The sequence below is a fragment of the Lipotes vexillifer genome, unplaced genomic scaffold, assembly GCF_000442215.2.
Source record: "Lipotes vexillifer unplaced genomic scaffold, Lipotes_vexillifer_v1.1 scaffold5, whole genome shotgun sequence".
NCBI classification, from domain to species: Eukaryota; Metazoa; Chordata; class Mammalia; order Artiodactyla; family Lipotidae; genus Lipotes; species Lipotes vexillifer.
The window spans coordinates 959,043-980,855 of record NW_006788592.1 but is presented as its reverse complement, the minus strand read 5'-3'; positions in this window follow the sequence as shown (position 1 = coordinate 980,855).

The window sequence follows — 21,813 nt, the reverse complement described above, 5'->3', positions numbered from 1 at the left end:
ATTCACCAATTCCATTTGTAAATTATCTTTTTAATATCCATGTAAAACAGAAAAATCACTGGATTAACAGCTAGAAAACTAGAATTCTAGGACCAGTTCTATATATTGATGCAACTTCCTTGATTTTCATATTCTTCCTTTGTCAAGGGGTAATATGCAGACTTTAGAGGTTTTTTACAAGATGCCAGTGACATAGTGAATTTTGAAACATTTTAGAGAGTATTAAAGACTGTGAGATATATCATATGGAACATTTGTCAATATGAAAGCCACTTTTATTATAAATAATTTCTTCAGTAGAGGTCAACTTTTCAAATAACTTTTATTTGAGTTTTTCTTTTCTTATTACAAAGATAATATAGTTTCATGGCTCAAAGTGTCAAAGTAACAGGAAAATTAATTAAAAGTCCTCTATGTAGTGGTGGGTTGGAGCTGCCTAATACCAGTTTGTGAAAGTCAGTTGTTTGTGTCTCTTCCCAATTACATGTTCAGTGATATTGTGTTGGTGGCTTGAAATCAACCATGATGAGATTGTTTACACCATGGAAATTGGCAAATGTTACAAAGCTGGGCTTTCTTTTCTGGAGAAACAGTTGTTAAACATTTACTAGTGTAAATCCATAATCCTTGGGCTTTATCAGTTTAGTGAATCTTAAATCAGATTGCTGTCCTTTGTATTAAGTCAAAAATTGAGGGAGATTCAAAAGAAGAACCAGAGAGTCTGTCTTCAGCCTTTAACATGTCATCCTCCAACAGCGAAGGTAAAGTGTATCTGAATAAGCAATGAGAAAACATGCTTTATGAGCCCTAAAGACCTGCATTGACGTAGTCCTTTGCATTAGTTTGGCATGTGAATGAGTTACACAACCCATGTGATCTTTATTTCATCCTCCTCTCATTCTTTCTTTTTCTCTCTCTCTCCTTCCTCCCTCCCTTCCTTCCCTCCTTTCTCTCTCTCTTTCCTTCTTTCTCTCTTTCCTTTTTTCTTTCTCTCTCCTTTTCTCTCTTTCCTTCTTTCTTTCTCTCTCCTTTTCTCTCTCCTTTTCTTTCTTTCTTTCTTTCTTTCTTTCTTTCAAGAATTCTAACCACTAAATGCCAACAGTTATAGATCTTTAGAGGTTTTGCTTGTACCCAGGTTGTTTCATTAGTGTCTCATTCTTAATGAGAGCATTTCAGATCTTTGCATTGATGGCCAAGAAGTAGGGTTATTAGCCTTCCCTTAGACATTTGAGTTCCCTGTTAAGGATCCAAATTATGTACAGTTCCAAGACACTATTTTGGTAGCAAATAGGATCTGGAGCACCAACCCCACTTGCCTTTTATCCCTTTATTTTATCGAACTATTTTCCTAGCTGTCACCACACCAGAACATGAGGAACTAATTTTCTAGGGATTTCAGAAATTCAACAAAGACTTTTGAAATATTGGACTTATTTTCTCCATACTTACCGTGTTCAGTCCATATACACAAAAACTTTAAAATGACATTTTGTCCACCAGAGGGCACTCATATTGTTCCAGGTATAGAACTAAGAATTATGGCAATTTGAAGAGAGATCTGAGTCAGAGAAATGAAAGAACTCCCCAAAATTACTCAAGTCTTAACTAAATACCAAACAGAAGAATAAAAGCAAATTTTCTTTATTCCATTTTATTTCCTCTCTCCCTACTCTGTTACCTCCCACCGCACACACGAAAATTCTTCTCAGGTATATTCATTAATTCACCAAAGAGAAAAAAGGGAAGGGACCAGGGTGAAGTTCTGTGTTCTGCACTTTCAAAGTGCCACCTTCACCGGAGGGTATATTTTTCTTTAAAATGTGGGAGTGTGGGAAGTGTAGAAGAATGTCAGGAAATTGGTTTTCATAAAGTTACATCCTTGGTGCTTTAAGATGATACCTCTGAAGTTGTTTTCTACCGTGAAGCTGATGAACTGCATGCTTCAGATGACAGGGCTTCTTCCCTTGTCTTGGAACTTTACACTTCTCAGGCACTAGAAAAAGCAGAGGCCACCACAAGATTGCAGTCTAGCATGTTGACAACCTCAAACACAAGTTATTCCAACTTCTGACAAAAGCAAAATAAACTTGTGATTCCTGAGACATGTTGTGTAGCTCATTAGTGGTTTCAACTAAGTGCTGTTTATTGATCTTAAAATCTCTCTCTCTTCAATGAAGGTAGACTTTCACCTATGTCTCCATCTTTTCCAAACACTCCAGCATTATGAACCCAGCAGTTAGACCCTAGTAATTGCTAAATTTAAGCCACTAGATCCGAGGTAAGGATTCTATCTCATTCCAGCTATGCTAACATGTCAAACATTTGTTTTATCCATTCCATTCTGTTTCTCTGCAGGGGCATTTTTATTCATACCTTTCAAAATTAAGCAGATCAAAAGACCCATCAAATCATCTCTGCCTTGGAATTGCTCACCAATGAAAAGTCTGAATTTCTTCTCTATTTTAAAAAGTGCTAGGTTAAGCCAGTTTAGAATGACCTGAAATCCAGCTATCTATGTAGTGCAAACACACATACCATAAGTACTTTACAAAAGGAAGAAATAATGAGACAATTTAAGTTTTGTGTCCGTTTGGAAAATTGATGTCAAAGTAATGATCAGAGAACTGCTAATGAACATTTATGAGCTTGAACTTTATAGCCTGGCCCAAAGTTGCCAGGTACTGTAAATCTTTGAAAAAAATTGCTCTTTAGCACTGCCAAGACCAAGAGCAAAATTGGCCCCCTTTCCCCAATTCACATCTGGGTTCAATTTGTTCTCAATTAAAAGAGCTTAACCCATACTGCTGACTTGGGAAAGCAGCAATGTTATATGAAAGGAGCAGAAGTAGGTGAATATCTTTTTAAGTCCTCCCTTGAGGGGAAAATCTTGTTTTATTATGTTTGGATAGTCGTTATATAATTGCCTGGTATTAGGGAATTGGCTGGTGTGTTGTTGGACAGTGTCTATTGGGTTTAGATGGTTCTTTTTTGAAGTATGCAGTTTACTGGTCAGAAGCCTTCAAAAATAAAGTACTTTATTACAACCGCTTTAAACTGAGTAGGATTAAAATGAAGAAAATTAACTCTCTCTCCAATGCATTAGATAAGATACAGAAAGAATTCCATTAATTCAGGTTTAACATGAGAAATACAGCAGATATAAAAGTTATTTTTTAATATAGGTAGAGAATGGGAAATAGCACGAGATTAAGGAAAATGTAAAAGGACCATGATTCATATTCAGAGGTTTTTTACTAGTTCTTCTCATGAATTTGACAGTTTGCAATTACTTTAAAAGTCTGAATTTTTTAGGGTAAATCAACTTCATGTTTGGAAAAATTTATTCCGGATGGGGAATTATCATAAGATGCATTATAACTTTACTGACTAGATGAAAAAAGCTGAGTAGGTCTCTATTAAATAATCGTAATGATAGTAAAAAAAAAAATAGCACCACATCTCATATCCATTGCCTTTTTCTCCTTGCAATGACCTAGTGAGCACCGACTCCCTTCATCAGATCTCAGTTCAATTATCACTTCCTCAGGGAGACCTTCAAACACATTGATTAGGTCAAATCCCCTTCTCCCTGCCTACTGCCCTCACCCTCATGATAAGCTTTTAAAGCATCATGCTTCTCTCCTTGTAGGAGTTAGCAAAGTTGCAACTTTACATTTATTTGTGCACTTCTTTGACAAATGTCTATCTTTCCACTAAAGTATAAGCTGCCCAAGGACACAGACTGGTTTAGCTCTCCGATTAGTCACCAGCCTCTAGTACAGTGCCAGGAAAGCAAGAGGTACTCAATGCTTATTTGTTTATTGAATTATGAATGAATAACCAGGCAAGGCAACTGTGAGATTAATGTCATATTACAAAGTAGTTAATAAATTCAAAAACTCCAGTTAGCTAACCCAACACAGTAACCCAACACAGTCATTTAGTAACAGAGTTGGATGGGACTCAGCTCCTTGTCCTACTTTCTTTTCCCAATGTGTCTTATCAGAAAAACTATAACCAAAGCATTACTACTCAAATCAGTACAAGTATAAACTAACTAACCAAATTTGATTTCCATCACAGTAGTAAAATAAATCAAGTGACCATCAACAATATTCTAGGTGAATGATTATTTGCAAAGTAAAGTTAAACATCATTCAGCCAAATGAAAATATCTCCTCAGAAAATTTATGTTTATTTTTTAAAAGAGAGGAGAAAAGGATTATATTTTATAAAGTCTGCATCTGCTTAGGTGTAAAGAGCAGACACTTCCTAAAATGGGTAGATCAAATAAGTAAGAACAGGGTTTTGATTTTCTTTGCTGTTCTTTAAACAATAACATACATGCTTAGTTTTGATCACTTGATCTAACAGACAAGAAAATCATGATGCAGAAAAGAGAATTAAATTGCATGAAGCTTGTGTCAGGGCTTGTATTAATTTTCTAGTTTGCTTGGGCTGCTGTAACAAATGCTACAGACTTAAACAGAAATTTATTTTCTCACTGTTCTGGAGGCTAGGAGTCCAAGATCAAGGTGTCAACAGGGTTTAATGTTTCTGAACCTCTCTCCTTGGCTTGTAGATGGCCATCTTCTCCATGTTGTTTTCACATGGTCCTTCCTCCGTGTGTGTCTGTGTCAAAGACAAAGAAAGAATCTTGAAAATAGTAAGAGAAAAGTGACTCATCATGTACTGGGGAGTCTTAATAAGATTAACAGCTAACTCCTCATCAGAAGCTATGAAGGCCAGAAGGCAGTGGAATAACATACAAACTGCTTAAAAAAAAACCCAAATTTTAAATTCTAAGAAAACTCTATGAGCAATTCTATGTCAAAAAATTAGATAACCTAGATGAAATGGGAAGTTTTCTAGAAAGATACAAGGTACCAAAATTCTCACCATAAATTTTGAAGTCCTTTATGTTCTTGTCCATACATAGTAGTCTCATCTATCATCATATCCCCTTTAGCTTATTATACCTCAATTAGCCTGACTCTCATTCAGTTCCTAGCATCATGGAGTACACAATGCTCTATTCCTTTAACTTGTTGATTGTTCCATTTTATCTTTGAGGACTCACTTTAAATGCTTTTTCTGTAAAGACAATTTCTTGAACTCCTTATAAGTAACTACTTATTAATGTAATACTATCTGCTTTACCAAAGATAATTTCCTTCATGATAACTTTACCTCAAATATATACTTGGTAGGTTCTAATCTAGTTTCCAATCAGTTCTATGTTCAAATAACTATGTCCAAACTTCTTTCCTAAATAAAATTCTCAAGGCTGATTTGGGTCTTTGTTTCTGAGCTCCCAGGGCAATATATCTCAACTTAATAGTACGTATCTTGAGACCAGATGAAATTAAAAATTTGGGTGGGAAGGCCACACACCCTTAAATCTGATCTTCACTCCAGAGTAGTGTATAAATCATACACTGCCACTCAAAACCTCTTTAGATCTCATATATTACAGTTGGGGTTCTGAAGCAGGATTTTTTAGATGACCTAAATTTGAGATTCTCAATATTCCCTTATTGTCTGACAACTGTCCAGTTATTTCAGGATTTATCTTTATTTTTCTTGAAAAAAGGAGGAAGTAAAAGCCATTTTACATGACTATTCTGAGCCTTTCCAATGACATCCCCTAGAACAGAGTTTCTAAACCACAGCATTACTGACATTTTAGATCAGATAATTATGTACTGAAAGGGTCTATCCTACACATTATTAGATGTTTAGGAGCATTCCTGTCCTCTACCAACTACAAGCCTGTAGCATCACCTTTATCTCCAGTTACAACAAACAAAATGTCTCTAGATATTGCCAAATGTCCCAGGGGTACAAAGTCACCCCCAACTGAGAACTGAAACAACAGGCTCAATAGGCCCACCTTATGCCTTCAAGTTATCACAGGCAATATGCTTAACAAATATTTCTTCAAATTTACAACATGGGTCTCCATTTTTTGAAACTCAAAAAAAGGTTTCCTGACTGCCTAACACAGAGTCAGAGTTTCTTGACTACCTAACACATTACTGAAAGGTCAATATCACCTATTTTAAATATTTATTATAAATGGCACCACATTTCAAGTTTATGTGGAATCATAACTGCAGAATTCATTTCTGTACAATAATTCTAGATTCAGAATAAACAAATACAAACATTTGTATATTGTGACGAAACCCAATTTAAATTCATTTCTTACATGTAAAAATACAATTCTGGTATTTGGTGGGTAGCCTTCTATGTGGGAATTTAGAAACCCCAGCTAATTTCAATGTGTGGTTCTGTCACTTTTAACACATAGCTTCAAGAGTCACCATGTTTATGTGTTTCAAGTCATAAGCAAAAGAACATGGAGTATTATATAAAGGAGAGTGTTATGGGCTAGACTGGGATACAAGGAAATAAGTTTGATGATTACTCTCAGTGTCTTCTACTTTTACTCATCATTGTTATATCCTCTCATTGTACCTTGTACTTATTTTCTTCATGCCATTCATCATAATTACAATAAACTAAATATTTGAGCAGCTGTTAGTTTAGTATCCAACTTGCCTCAGGGGCAGTACACTGCATAAAGACCAGAACTAATCCATCTTATTTGATGCTGTATCTCCAGATCTAGCCAAGTTCTCGACATTTAGTACTTTCTCAATAAAGCTTTGTTAAATGAATGAATAAAAGAATAAATAAATAGATGAATTAATATCATAGATATGGTACTTGATTTATATATAGTCTAGTAGATCTTCACAATAGTGTATTATTCTTTGCCAGACACAGATCTGGACATTGGTCAACAAGAGATAATGGCTGGCAGAACAGCAGAACATCCTAATGAGGGACAGTAAGGATGGTGATGCAAGAAGCAAGCAAAACTTAGAATTCAGTGCAGTAGTCAAGAGTTTTCTCTCCTGATTACATGATCTCATGCTTACCCTGCTTAGTTAGAGCATTTACAGCTGGTTCTGATCTCCACTTTCTGGTGAGGAGAAAAGGGGCTCTCTAGTTTCCAGGGCCCAGGTTTTACTGATCATGTTGGATTCTGAGGCTCCTTCTGCTGGCTGAGATGGTTAATTATATATGTCAACTTGGCTGGGCCATGGTGCCAAGATATGTGATCAGACATTATTCTGGATGTTTCTATGATGCTGTGTTTGAATGAGATTAACATTTAAAATGGGAGACTTTATGGTGGTCAGATTGCCCTCCATAACATGGCTGGCCTCATCCAATCAGTTGGAGACCTAAATAAAACCAAAGACTGACCACACTTAAACAAAAGGGAATTCTGTAGCAGAGGACCTTCAGACTTAAACTGCAGGCTTGGGTCTTCTTTGGACCTCAAGTCTGCCCCGCCCACCCTTCATTTATTGGACTTGCCAGCCTCCATAATCATGTGAGCCAATTACAAAAAATAAATCATACAGTATCCTATTGGTTCTGTTTGGTGGTAAAGTCAAACACACTGCCCATGTAGAGTGTAATACACTCTAATACACTGATTCCAGACTTCCAGACTAAATAACAGTATTGCTCTTATACTTTACAAGAATACCTACTTTCAAAGAGTTTGCATAGAGTTGCACTCATGTCTGAAATGGAAAGTGGTCTCTAAAACTGTAGGTATTAGATTCCACTTATCTATTCCCAAATTTATTTATTTTACTTGGTTTTAAGCCCCTTGAGGGCAAACACTATATTATATCCATCTTTGTATTCCTAGCATCCAGCCAATAGTAGAAGATTTTAGAAAGTGTGCTGAATTAAATAAATAGACAAATGAATGGCTCAATACTTATGTGCTAAAATATAGGTCTCAATGTGGATTAAATTAAATGAGATCAAGAATGTAAAGCATTGGGCTTCCCTGGTGGCGCAGTGGTTGAGAGTCTGCCTGCTGATGCAGGGGACAGGGGTTTGTGCCCTGGTCCGGGCGTACCACCAAAAAAAAAAAAAAAAAAGATATATATATATATATAAATCATTTATCAAAATGCTTGGCCATAGCAAGAGTGCATCTAACATTAAGTTTCTGTTTTTTGAATGTGTATGTGAGAGATATAATTTCCTTCATTTCCATAGTTTTCTATTTTAACATCTTTATTGGAGTAGGATTGCTTTACATTGTTGTGTTAGTTTCTGCTGTATAAAAAAGTAAATCAGCTATACTTATACTTATATCCCCACATCCCCTCCCTCTTGCATCTCGCTCCCACCCTTCCAATCCCACCCCTCTAGGTGGTCACAAAGCACCGAGCTGATCTCCCTGTGCTATGCAGCTGCTTCCCACTAGCTATCCATTTTACATTTGGTAGTGTATATATGTCAATGCCTCTCTCTCATTTTGTCCCAGCTTACCATTCCCACTCCCTGTGTCCTTAAGTCCACTCTACATCTGAGTCTTTATTCCTGTCATGCCCGAAGGTTCTTCAGAACCATTTCTTTTTACATTCCATATATATGCATTAGCATACAGTATTTTTCTCTGACTTACTTCACTCTGTATGACAGACTCTAGGTCCAACCACCTCACTAAAAATAACTCAATTTCATTTCTTTTTATGGCTGAGTAATATACCATTGTACATATGTGCCACATTATCTTTATCCATTCATCTGTCAATGGACACTTAGGTTGCTTCCATGTCCTGGCTCTTGTAAATAGTGCTGCAATGAACATTGTGGTACATGACTCTTTTTGAGTTATGGTTTCCTCAGGGTATGTGCCCAGTAGTGGGATTGCTGGGTCATATGGTAGTTCTATTTATAGGTTTTTAAGGAACCTTGGGAGTGTTATCCACAGTGGCTATATCAATTTATATTCCCACCAACAGTGCAAGAGGGTTCCCTTTTCTCCACATCCTTTCCAGCATTTTTTGTTTGTAGATTTTTTGATGATGGCCATTCTGACTGGTGTGAGGTGATACCTCATTGTAGTTTTTATTTGAATTTCTCAAATGATTAGTGATGTTGAGCATCCTTTCATGTGTTTGTTGTCAGTCTGTATATCTTCTTTGGAGAAATGTCGATTTAGGTGTTCTGCCCGTTTTTGGATTGGGCTGTTTGTTTTTGATATTGAGCTGCATGAGCTGCTTGTATATTTTAGAGTTAATCCTTTGTCAGTTGCTACATTTGTAAATATTTTCTCCCATTCTGAGGTTGTCTTTTGGTCTTGTTTATGGTTTCCTTTGCTGTGCAAAATCTTTGAAGTTTCATTAGGTCCTATTTGTTTATTTTTGTTTTTATTTCCATTTCTCTAGGACGTGGGTCAAAGAGGATCTTGCTGTGATTTATGTCATAGAGTGTTCTGCCTATGTTTTCCTCTAAGAGTTTTACAGTGTCTGGCCTTACGTTTAGGTCTTGAATCCATTTTGAGTTTATTTTTGTGTATGGTGTTAGGGAGTGTTCTAATTTCATCCTTTTATATGTAGCTGTCCAATTTTCCCAGCACCACATATTGAAGAGGCTGTCTTTTCTCCATTGTATATTCTTGCTTTCTTTATTAAAAATAAGGTGACCAGATGGGAATGGCTTTATCTCTGGGCTTTCTATCTTGTCCCATTGATCTATCTTTCTGTTTTTGTGCCAGTACCATACTGTCATGATTACTGCACTTTGTAGTATAGTCTGAAGTCAGGGAGCCTGATTCTTCCAGCTCTGTTTTTCTTTCTCGAGATTGCTTTGGCTATTCGGGGTCTTTTGTGTTTCCATACAAACTGTGAAATATTTTCTTGTAATTCTGGGGAAAATGCCATTGGTAGTTTGATAGGGATTGCACTGAATCTCTAGATTGTTGTGGGAAGTATAGTCATTTTCACAGTGTTGATTCTGCCAATCCAAGAACATGGTATATCTCTCCATTTGTTTGTATCATCTTTAATTTCTTTCATCAGTATCTTAAAGTTTTCTGCATACAGGTCTTTTGTCTCCTTAGGTACATTTATTCCTAGGGATTTTAATCTTTTTGTTGTAATGGTTAATGGGAGTGGTTCCTTAATTTCCCTTACAAATGTTTCATCATTAGTGCACAGGAATGCAAGAGATTTCTGTGCATTAATTTTGTACCCTGATACTTTACCAAATTCATTGATTAGCTCTAGTAGTTTTCTGATGGCATCTTTAGGATTATCTATGTATAGTATCATGTCATTTGCAAACAGTAACAGTTTTACTTCTTCATTTCTGATTTGGATTCCTTTTATTTCTTTTTCTTCTCTAATTGCTGTGGCTAAAACTTCCAAAACTATGTTGAATAATAGTGGTGAGAGTGGGCAACCTTGTCTTCTTCCTGATCTTAGTGGAGATGACTTCAGTTTTTCACCATTGAGAATGATGTTGGCTGTGGGTTTGTCATATATGGCCCTTATTATGTTGAGGTAAGTTCCCTCTATGCCTACTTCTGGAGAGTTTTTATCATAAATAGGTGTTGAATTTTGTCAAAAGCTTTTTCTGCAACTACTGAGATGATCATATGGTTTTTATCCTTCAGTTTGTTAATATGGTGGATCACATTGACTGATTTGCATATTTTGAAGAATTCTTACAATCCTGGGATAAACCCCATTTAATCATGGTGTATGATCCTTTTAATGTGCTGTTGGATTCTGTTTGCTATTATTTTGTTGAGGATTTTTGCATCTATGTTCATCAGTGATATTGGTCAGTAGCTTTCTTTTTCTGTGACATCTTTGTCTGGTTTTGTTATCAGGGTGATGGTGGCCTCATAGAATGAGTTTGGGAGTGTTCCTCTCTCTGCTGTATTTTGGAAGAGTTTGAGAAGGATAGGTGTTAGCTCTTCTCTAGATGTTTGATGGAATTTGCCTGTGAAGGCATCTGGTCCTGTGCTTTTGTTTGGTGTAAGATTTTTAATCACAGTTTCAATTTCAGTGCTTGTCATTGGTCTATTTATATTTTCTATTTCTTCCTGGTTCAGTCTCAGAAGATTGTGCCTTTCTAAGAATTTGTCCATTTCTTCCAGGTTGTCCATTTTATCGGCATATAGTTGCTTGTAGTAATGTCTCATGATCCTTTTTATTTCTGCAGTGTCAGTTGTTACTTCTCCTTTTTAATTTCTAATTCTGTTGATTTGGGGCTTCTCCCTTTTTTTCTTGATGAGTCTGGCTAATGGTTTATCAATTTTGTTTATCTCCTCGAAGAACAAGCTTTTAGTTTTATGGATCTTTACTATCATTTCCTTCATTTCTTTTTCTTTGATTTGTGATCTAATCTTTATGATTTCTTTCCTTCTGCTAACTTTAGGGTTCTTTTGTTCTTTTTCTCTAATTGCTTTAGGGGTAACTATAGGTTGTTTATTTGAGATTTTTCTTGTTTCTTGAGGTAAGATTGTATTGCTATAAACTTCCCTCTTAGAACTGCTTTTGCTTCATCCTATAAGTTTTGGTCCATTGTGTTTTCATTTTCATTTTTTTCTAGGTATTTTTTTATTTCCTCTTTGATTTCTTCAGTGATCTCTTGGTTATTTAGCAGCATATTGTTTAGCCTCCATGTGTTTTTATTTTTTACAGCTTTTTTTTCTTGTTATTGATATCTAGTCTCATAGCATTATGGTTAGAAAAGCTACTTGATATGATTTCAATTTTCTTAAATTTACCAACACTTGATTTTTGACCCAAGATATGATCTATCCTGAAGAATTTTCCATAAGCACTTGAGAAGAAAGTGTATTCGGTTGTTTTGGGATGGAATGCCCTATAAATATCAATTAACTCCATCTTGTTTAATGTTTCATTTAAAGTTTGTGTTTCCTTATTTATTCTCTGTTCGGTTGATCTGTCCATTGGTGAAAGTGGAGTGTTAAAGTCCCCTACTATTATTGTGTTACTGTCGATTTTCCCTTTTATGGCTGTTAGCATTTGCCTTATGTATTGAAGTGCTCCTAGGGTGCATAAGTGTTTACAATTGTTATATCTTCTTCTTGGATTGATCCCTCGATCATTCTGTACCATCCTTCTTTGTCTCTTAATAGTCTTTATTTTAAAGTCTATTTTGTCTGATATAAGAATTGCTACTCCAGCTTTATTTTGACTTCCATTTGCATGGGCTATCTTTTTCCATCCCCTCACTTTCAGTCATATGTGTCCCCAGGTCTGAAGTGGGTCTCTTGTAGACAGCATATATACAGGTCTTGTTTTTGTACCCATTCAGCTTGTCTATGTATTTTGGTTGGAGCATTTCATTCATTTACATTTAAGGTAATTATAGATATGTATGTTCCTATTACCATTTTCTTAGTTGCTTTGGGTTTGTTTTTGTAGGTCTTTTCCTTCCCTTGTGTTTCTTGCCTAGAGAAGTTCCTTTAACATTTGTTGTAAAGCTGGTTTGGTGGTGATGAATTCTCTTAACTTTTGCTGTAAAGCTCTTAATTTCTCTGTCAAATCTGACTGAGATCCTTGCTAGGCAGAGTAATCTTGGCTGTAGGTTTTTCCCTTTCATCACTTTAAATATGTCCTGCCACTCCCTTCTGGCTTGCAGTGTTTCTGCTGAAAGATTAGCTCTTAACCTTATGGGGATTCCCTTGAATGTTATTTGTTACTTTTTCCTTGCTGCTTTAAATATTTTTTTCTTTGTACTTAATTTTTGATACTTTGATTAATATGTGTCTTGGCATGTTAGTTCTTGGATATATCTTGTATGGGACTCTCTGCACTACCTGGGCTTGATTGACTGTTTCCTTTCCCATATTTGGGAAGTTTTCAACTATAATCTCTTCAAGTATTTTCTCAGTCCCTTTCTTTTCCTCTTCTTCTTCTGAGACCCCTATAATTTGAATGTTGGTGCATTTAATGTTTTCCCAGAGGTCTCTGAGACTGTCCTCAATTCTTTTCATTCTTTTTGTTTATTCTGCTCTGTGGTGGTTATTTCCACTATTTTATCTTACAGGTCACTTATCCATTCTTCTGCCTCAGTTATTCTGCTATTGATTCCTTCTAGAGGATTTTTCATTTCATTTCATGTGTTGTTCATCATTGATTGTGTTCTCTTTAGTTCTTCTAGGTCCTTATTAAATGTTTCTTTTATTTTCTCCAATCTATTTCCAGATATTGGATCATCTTTACTATCATTACTCTGAATTCTTTTTCAGGTAGTCTGCCCATTTCCTCCTCATTTGTTTGGTTAAGTGGGTTTTTACCTTGCTCCTTCATCTGCTGTGTATTTCTCTGTGTTCTCATTTCGCTTAACTTACTGTGTTTGGGGTCTTCTTTTTGCAGGCTGCAGGTTAGTAGTTCCCATTTTTTTGGTGTCTGCCCCCAGTGGGTAATGTTGATTCAGTGTGTTGTGTAGGCTTCCTGGTGGAGGGGACTGGTGTCTATGTTCTTGTGGATGAGGCTGGATCTTGTCTTTCTGGTGGGCAGGGCCACATCCGGTTGTTTGTTTGGGGGTGTCTGTGAACTTAGTATGATTTTAGGCAGCCTCTCTGCTAATAGGTGAGGTTGTGTTCCTGTCTTGCTAGTTGTTTGGCATGGGGTGTCCAGCTCTAGAGCTTGCTGGTTGTTCAGTGGAGCTGGGTCTTAGCATTGAGAGGGAGATCTCTGGGAGAGCTCTAGCTGATTGATATTACATGGGGCCAGGAGGACTCTTGTTGGCCAATGTCCTGAACTCAGCTCTCCTACCTCAGAGGCTCAGGCCTGACACCAGGCCTGAGCACCAAGACCCTGTCAGCCACATGGCTTAGAAGAAAAGTGAGAAAAGAAAGAAAGAAACAAAGAGAAAAAATAAAATAAATTAAATTTTTTAAATAAAATTTTTTTTAAAATATTAAAATAAAAAAATAAAAATAGTAATAAAAAAAAGAAGAGAGCAACCAAACCAATAAACAAATCCACCAATGATAACGAGCACTAAAAACTAAACTAAGATAAACATATAAATCAGAAACTTATCAGTCAAATACAGCAAACCCCAATTCTACAGTTGCTCCCAAAGTCCACCACTTCAATTTTGGGATGATTTGTTGTCTATTCAGGTATTCCACAGATGCAGGTACATCAAGTTGATTATGGAAATTTAATCCACTGCTTCTGAGGCTGCACAGAGATATTTCCCTTTCTCTCCTTTGTTCTCACAGCTCCTGGGGTTCAGCTTTGGATTTGGCCCCACCCCTGAATGTAGGTCGCCCTCTGGCATCTGTTCTTTGCCCAGACAGTAGCTGGTTAAAGGAGCGGCTGATTAGGTGTCTCTGCCTCACTCTGGCCAGGGGGAGAGAGGGGTATGGCATGCGGTGCAAGCCTATGGGGGCAGAGGCCAGAATGATGTTGCAACAGACTGAGGTGCACCCTGTGTTCTCCCAGGGAAGTTGTCCCTGGATCACAGGACCCTGGCAGTGGCGGGTTGCACAGGCTCCTGGGAGGGGAGGTGTGGATAGTGACCTGTGCTTGCATACAGGATTCTTGGTGGCTGCAGCAGCAATATTAGCATTTCATGTCCGTCTCTGGTGTCCGTACTGACAGCCACGGCTTGTGCCCGTCTGAGAAGCTCGTTTAGGCAGTGCTCTGAATCTCCTCTCCTCGAGCACCCGAAACAATGGTCTCTTGACTCTTAGGCAGGTCCAGACTTTTTCCTGGACTCCCTCCCGGCGAGCCGTGGCACACTAGCCCCCTTCAGGCTATGTTCACACAGCCAACCCCAGTCCTCTCCCTGGGATCTGACCTCCGAAGATGGAGCCTCAGCTCCCAGCCCCCACCTGCCCTAGCGGGTGAGCAGACAAGCCTCCCAGGCTGGTGAGTGCTGGTCGGCACCAATCCTCTGTGCAGGAATCTCTCCACTTTGCCCTCTGCACCCCTGTTGCTGCACTCTCCTCTGTGGCTCTGAAGCTTTCCCCCCACCCCACCCCCATTTCCACCAGTGAAGGGGCTTCTTAGTGTGTGGAAGCTTTTCCTCCTTCACAGCTCCCTTCCAGAGGTGCAGGTCCCATCCGTATTCTTTTGCGTGTTTTTTCTTTTTTCTTTTATCCTACCCAGGTACGTGGGAGTTTCTTGCCTTTTGGGAAGTCTGAGGTCTTCTGCCAGCGTTCAGTAGGTGTTCTGTAGGAGTTGTTCCACATGTAGATGTATTTTTGATGTATTTGTGGGAAGGAAGGTGATCTCCACGTCTTACTCCTCTGCCATCTAACATTAAATAGTAATATCTATTACAGGCATACCTTGTTTCATTGCACTTCACTTTATTGCACTTCACGGATGCAGTGGGTTTTGGGTTTTTCTGTATCACAAATTGCAGGATTTTGACAACTCTACATCAAGCCAATCTATCAGCACCATTTTTCCACCAGCACTTGTTCATTTTATGTCTCTGTGTCACATTTTGGTAATTCTCATGTTATTTCATGCTTTTACTTTTTATTATATTTGTTATGGTGATTTGGGATCTGTGAACTTTGATGTTACTTTTTTAATTACTTTGGGGCACAAGGAACCATGCCCATAAAAGATGGTGAACTTATTGATAAATGGGTATGTTCTGACTGCTCTACCTATCTGCTTTTGTTCCCTCATCTCTCTCCCTCTTCTCAGGTCTCCCTATTCCCTGAGATATAGCAATATTGAAATTAGGACAATTAATACCTCTATAATGGCCTCTAAGTGTTCAAATGAAAGAGTCACGTGTCTCTCACGTTAAATCAAAAGCTAGAAATGATTAAGCTTAGTGAGGAAGGCACACCAAAAGCTGAGATATGCTGAAAACTAGGCCTCTTACTCCAAACACTTAGCCAAGTTGTGAATGCAAAGGAAAAGTTTTTGAAGAAAATTAAACAAGCTATTCCAGTGAATGCATGAATGATATGTGAAACAGCCTTACTCATGACATGGAGAAAGTTTTTAGTGGTCTGGATAGAAAATCAAACCAGTCACAACATTCCCTTAAGACAAAGTCTAATCCATAGCAAGGCCTTAACTCTCTTCAATGCTCTGAAGGCTGAGAGAGGTGAGGAAGCTGCAAAAGAAAAGTTTGAAGCTAGCAGAGGTAATTCACAAAGTTTAAGGAAAGAAGCCGTCTCCTTGACATAAAAGTGCAAAATGAAGCAGCGAGCACTGATGTAGAAGCTATAGCAAGTTATCCAGAAGGTCTAGCTGAGATAATTAATGAAAGTGGCTACACTAAACAACAGATTTTCAATGTAAACAAAACGGCCTTTCAGTTGGAAGAAGATGTCATCTAGAACTTTCATAGATAGAGAGGAGAAGTCAATGCCTGGCTTCAAAGTTTCAAAGGAAAAGCTGACTCTCTTGTTAGGGGCTAATGCAGCTGGTGACTTTAAGATGAATCCAGTGCTCATTTACCATTCTAAACATCCTAGGGCCCTTAAGAATTATGCTAAATCTACTCTGCCTGTGCTCTATAAATAGAACAACAAAGCCTGGATGATAGCACAACTGTTTACAACATGGTTTACTGACTATTTCAAGTCCACTGTTGAGACCTACCAATCAGAAAAAGGATTCCTTTCAAAATACTACTGCTCATTGACAGTGCACCTGGTCACCCAAGAGCTCTAATGGAGATGTACAAGACTAATGTTTCCAAGTCTGCTAACACAATATCCATTCTGCGGCCCATGGATCAAGGAGTAATTTCTACTTTCAAGTCTTATTATTTAATAAATATATTTCATAAGGCTATAGCTGCTACAGATAGTGATACCTCTGATGGATCTTGGAGAAGTCACATGGAAACCTCTGGAAAGGATTCACCATTCTAGACACCATTAGGAACATTTGTGATTCAGGGGAAGAGGTCAAAACATCAACATCTGTAGTTTGGAAGAAGCTGATTCCAACCCTCATGGATGACATTGAGGGGTTCAAGATTTCAATGAAGGAAGTAACTGCAGACATGATGGAAATAGCAAGAGAACAAGAAGTAGATGTGGAGCCGAAGATGTAACTGAATTGTTATAGTCTCATGACAGAACTTTAATGGATGAAGAGCTGCTTCTTATGGATAAGCAAAGAAAGTGATTTCTTGAGATGGGATCTACTTCTGTGAAGATACTTTGAAGATTGTTGAAATGACAATGTATTTCGAATATTACACAAACTTAGCTTATAAAGCAGAGGCAGGTTTTGAGAGGATTGACTCTATTTCTAAAAGAAGTTCTACTGTGGGTAAAATGCTATCAAACAGCATTTCATGTTACAGAGAAATCATTCATGAAAGTAAGAGTCAGTCAATGCAGCAAACTTCACTGTTGCCTTATTTTAAGAAATTGCTGCAGCCACCCCAACCTTCAGCAACACCACCCTGATCAGTCAGCAGTCATCAACACTGAGGCAAGACCCTCCACCAGCAAAAATTTACAACTTGTTGAAGGCTCAGATAATGGTTAGCATGTTTTAGCAATAAAGGATTCTTTAATTAATGTATGTACATTGTTTTAGACATAATGCTATTGAACCCTTAATAGACTACAGTATAGTGTAAACATAACTTTCATATGCACTGGGAAACCAAAAATTTCAAGTGACTCGCTTTACTATAATATGCACTTTACTGCAGTGGTCTGGAATCTAAACCTGCAATAACTCTGAGACATGCCCATACTGTATCCTGGAAAGGTACCAAGGTCAAAGGCAGGATATCTGTCCAAACAGTCTTTAATCAAAAGGTAAGCTGAGAACAAAACTGCACTGTAAATGCTGAGACAGAAGAAGAGATTGAGGAAGCTGAGAAACTGGGATCTGAGTGAAGCAGGCAAGTAGAAAATGGTCTAAATGAGTTCTGAAAACAGCATTGTTGTCTGAGGGACCTGATATGTTTATCTAGGTGGCCCTCATTTGAGCAAACCAGTTTATCCAAAGATACTAGAGCTAGAAGGACAGTGACAGTGCCCTAAACACTTTCTAACAAATAATGGATGGGTGGGGCCTAGAGAAATCACCTGCTCACATCAATGCCAGCGTCTCTACATCCCCCAGAAACTGCTTCCTCCTGTCCATGTTAAGGCTCAGAGCTTCCCTACTTCGTATGCTCTCAGTATCTGACCCGACTGTTAACGTTACAGCATTCATTTCGCTGACTCATTAGTGACTACACACCTGCAGGAAACAGATGACACACTCAGACTGGGAAAATTAAACTTAAAAGGATTCTTCACAGAATGGTGGAGAACATATAGGGAAACTACATGGAGTGGTGCACTACCCCAAGCTGAGTGATGGAGGATCAAAATGCCCACCCCCAGGCCTGAAGGAGCATGACAACGGAGCCATGAGGGAACCTGGAGAGACAGAGTGAGTGGGGTGGAGAAGAATGACTGACAGAACTACAGCTTTTACTTGAGGGAAACACCCAGCCCGAGGATGTGGACAGAACCAGAGTGATAATCACCTGACCTCGTTCTGCTCCCACCTACTGGTCAGCTAATGCCCCAGCCAAAGCCAGCCAGAAGCCAGAGGACAAAGGAGCCCAAGGTCAGCTCTGGGGTTCAGAGCAGGACAGGAAAGTGTAGAGTCAACTGGGAAGAGCCACGAACATCAGATATCCGGCACATTGCCCCACCTTCCTAAAGCTCTGGCACTGCTTCAGAAGGGACTAACTTCATATGGTTGCCCTGGGATAAAGCCAACAGCCTGTCTTCTTTCATAGCCTCATCCACCTCACAAACCTGTACACTCAGCTCTTTCACATCAGGGTGAAATCCTCCTGCTTCTGGTCCAGTGCTTTTCTTTTCCCAACTACCTTCTTGTTTACTCATAGGAAGAGACTAGTGTGCACATCCCTCCAGGCCTTGGGACAGGCTCTGATATGTCAGAATTGGCTGGACATGTCCATGCTAGGACCTCCATGCTGGGACCTCCATGACACAATAAAATATATACTTGGCACTAGAAAGCAACTGATTACAATGGAATCTTCCTTGGATGAGTTAGATACCTCAGGATTTTGCAGAGCCCCAGGTCAGGATTCTCAATGTCAATAGTCATTGCACAAAACAGTATAAAATATGATTCTGTTATTTTTTAGGGTTTGATTATTTGCATCCTGGATTAATAGCACTTCACTACATGCTCCAAATTAACAGCTTCTGAAGTGTTTCGCTTTGTTTCATTTTGTTTTTTAAAGTTTGATAATTTTGTAAACCAGCCTTGAAATTCCTAGTTCTCAGTACTGTCCAGAACCCAAAATAGAAACTGAAAACAAAGAAAAGACACTGTTATCACAAGTCAGAATTAGGCAGCATCAGAAATCATGAAAGAGGTTGGAAAACATTTTTAGACTGGTTTTACAACTCCTGTTAGCCTAGATAATTGATATCACCACCAAAATTTACCTTGACTGGGCTTTGAAAACTTTTGAAATTCACCTTCCTAAATGAATGCAATTCATAATTCCATGAAGAATGCTAAGTGTTCCCCCTCCAACCCGTTACACTGAACTGGAATTGTATACCATGTTAGAAATCCTAAAGTCAAGTTTGAAGAATCACCTTGAAGCCATTAATTACCAGATAATGCTCCAACCAAAGAAAAGACTTATAGATAAATAAAAGAACTCACAGGGTGGCCTAACACTAAATTATTTTCTTGGGACCATTGTGGAGGCAATGTCTCTTGGGTGCCAAGTCTGGCACTAGACAAAATAGTGAAGCTGTTTTCAGTCACATGTGCTCCATCCAGTTGCCTTTATATTCGATAACTTCTATGAGGCTCCCAGGGCCACCTCACCCAGGCCTCCCTGATAACTCAGTTCTCTTCCCAGGCAGGAAGACTTCCTTATTTGGTTGGATAAGAAAGCTTAACCTTCCTATCTTCCTTCCTAGATAATATGCTAAAAAGTGGTTGTTTTTTTAACTCCAGTATGTGGCTTTAAGGAGATATATCCATGATGGAAAAGACCTAGCCAAGGAATCAGGGGGATAAGGTTCTTGCTTCAACCCTGCCACCAAAGGCAATTGTGATTTTGGCATAATCACTTTATCTCTCTGTGTCTCATTTTCTTCTTCTGTTAACATGAAGGTGTTGGATCATGTCAGTGACTTCCAGGCTATTTCTTTTAGCCTTTGTTCAAATGCAGTCTTACATGGAAGCTCAATATGTGAAGCAGAAAAAGGCAGAGCTACTCTGATTTGAAGAAAAGGTAATTTCCACCAATCCTGTTCACCTGACCATCACACCTCCCTGTATCTCTTAAGTTCACTTTGCATTCAAAGTATTACCTTTGGCCCTTGCCTGTGGCTCATGATCTCTGAAGTTCTGATTAAAAAGCAGAACTCTGGGTCCCACACTTAAGATCTACTAAATCAGCCTGGGTAGAGCTGGGGCTCAGGAATCTTCTTTAAAACAAGCATCTCAGGTGAATCTCATGAACACAAAAATTTGAGCACGTTGAAAAGCACCAGACCAGATATTTCTGAAATCTTTTTCTATGCCAAAACTCTAACAGTGTTGCTCAATATTTACGATTTACAAAGCCATTTGAAATCTGATGAAAGAAATAAATCTTCTGTCTGAGAAAACTGCAAACACACACACACACACACAGGCACATATGTAAAATTTGTCTAGAATTACAGCGAGCTTAAATACTCAGTTATGTATCTCCTTGATGTCCATCATGGACATTCTATGGGCCCATAGTTAAAACCCCTGTGATATCCATGACCTAACAGTGGTATTTCAGGATGAATGTGGTGATTCATTAGAGAAGGAGCCCTTCTGGCATTAAATCAGACTCTATTAGTTGCTGATATTGTAATAAACCAAAGGTTGCCACCAACTTAAAACCTCTAACCCAAATTCAAACTTGTTCAAAGTACTTAGTACTTCCTTTTTGGGGTTTGTTTGTTTTTTAACTTTTTTAATTACCAAGAATAGTGTCAGCCTGAATTTTTCTCAAATACTTCACCATAGGTATGAAGATAAAATGGCTAAACTCCAGCAAACCAGCTGACACATTTCCAAGATTCTTGCTGTAAGGGCTATTCAGTTCCCAATTGATTTGTTTCTCAGATTGGATGCATAGACAATCCTGCCCACGGAACATGAGGGTCATGTCTTCTGACAGGAATGATGTGGTCACCTCATGGCTGCAAGCCCAGGCATTCTTTTCAAAGGACTAAGGAATGAGCTTAGGATTAGTTTTCAACCTGCCAACCAATAAAACTGTGTGGTGGCACCGAGCACCCTTATAAAGGGCTGATCCCTAAATATTCACAGACATGACAGGAGTAGGATGGTCCTTTCCCAAAAGCCTGCCTCCATTTTCCATGTGCCACCCAGATGTGCCATGTGGAGTGGGAACGCTAGCATACAACATAGGCAAGGTGCTGTACTACCTATATGAGTTCTTTATTCGTTTTTAAAAAAAACTTTCTCTTGCAATTTGAGTGATTTGGGCTTTCATTCTGCCTTTGGCTCAACAGCTAAAGTCCCTCTCTAAGTCAGCTCCTCCGCCTACATATTCCCAATTAATAGGGAACCACTTAACTACATGAACATTAACTAATTTGAAGTTTGCTTTTCATCCTAGCACTAATAGGAGAGGAGGAATGTGTTTGTGTTTGCAAGTTTTCCATGTGGGTTAAGCAAAGATTGTTTGCTCAAGTTTGAATCTTGGAAGAGAGAAAAAACAAGGCCCATGTCTCATCTTGTCCTTTGGAGGTAGGCAGAAGAGCCATTGTTCCCAGTGCAGCTGAAACTTGTGGGCTGAGAAACCACTGGAGCCTATTCTCTGAGGTTTCTGAAAATTTTCCTCACAGACTTATCATTGTCAGCAACCGTGGCAGGCTGTTTTGTTTTGCCTTTAATTCCTTATTTATTGCTAAAGAAACAGCAATGACAGTTG